Source organism: Pteropus vampyrus, unplaced genomic scaffold (genome assembly GCF_000151845.1).
Source record: "Pteropus vampyrus isolate Shadow unplaced genomic scaffold, Pvam_2.0 Scaffold256, whole genome shotgun sequence".
NCBI lineage: Eukaryota > Metazoa > Chordata > Mammalia > Chiroptera > Pteropodidae > Pteropus > Pteropus vampyrus.
This window is the reverse complement of record NW_011889037.1, coordinates 1,460,664-1,461,542: the sequence shown is the minus strand read 5'-3', so window position 1 is coordinate 1,461,542 and position 879 is coordinate 1,460,664.

The window sequence follows — 879 nt, the reverse complement described above, 5'->3', positions numbered from 1 at the left end:
CGCCTCCCAGCCGTTCTCACCCGCTGGTCTCGTTTGCGGGGGGGGCAGGGTCCCGGCTGTGTGCGCCCAGCGGTCCCCCCGCAGCCAGGACGGTTCCCGCACTGCACGGGGACTCTGTACGTGGCAGAATGAACGAGGGGGAAGGTGACAAGCGTGGGAAAGTGGAAATAGCCGTGACACGACTTCCCCTCCGGTAAATGCTTCGTGAATCGAGGAGGGGGACGTCCACTCACCCCAGATCGAGGTCCCAGCCCTCGTGCGAGGAGGAACCAGGCTGAGCCACACTGGAGCGTGTCGGGGCTGCCGTCGGGGGACGGGGCCGGCGCTCGCCTCGGAGGCAGACACGCCCTGTCCAGTCCTCCGGTCACTTGCCTCCCTGAGGCCACAGGCCACACTCTCCTGTAAATGCAGCCGCGTGACTGTCGCGGGCTGATCCGTGTTCAGCGGTTTTGCTATAGTGAAGTCCTGAGCCCTGGACCTCAGATCGCGCCTGTATTCGGAGACAGGGCCTTCAACGAGGGAATTAGGGTCAAACGAGGTCACTGGGGGGGCCTAGTCCCCTACGCCTGGTGTCCTTACGAGAGGAAGTGACTAGGACACAGGCACACACAGAGGAACGACCATGGGAGGACACGGAGGACACGGCATCGACACACCACGGAGGGAGGCGTCGGGGGAAACCGGCCCTGCCGACGGCGCGGCCTTGAACTGCAGCCTCCGGACCGCGAGAAGGAAGCGCCGCCGTTTAAGCCGCCCGTCCGTGGTGCTTCGTGACCGCGGCTCCGAGCTCCCTGGCGCACAGGGCTGAGGCTTGCGTTCCAGACGATGACAAAGGGAAGCCGATGGCCAGAGCTGGCCCGCGATGGGGACGGTGGGACC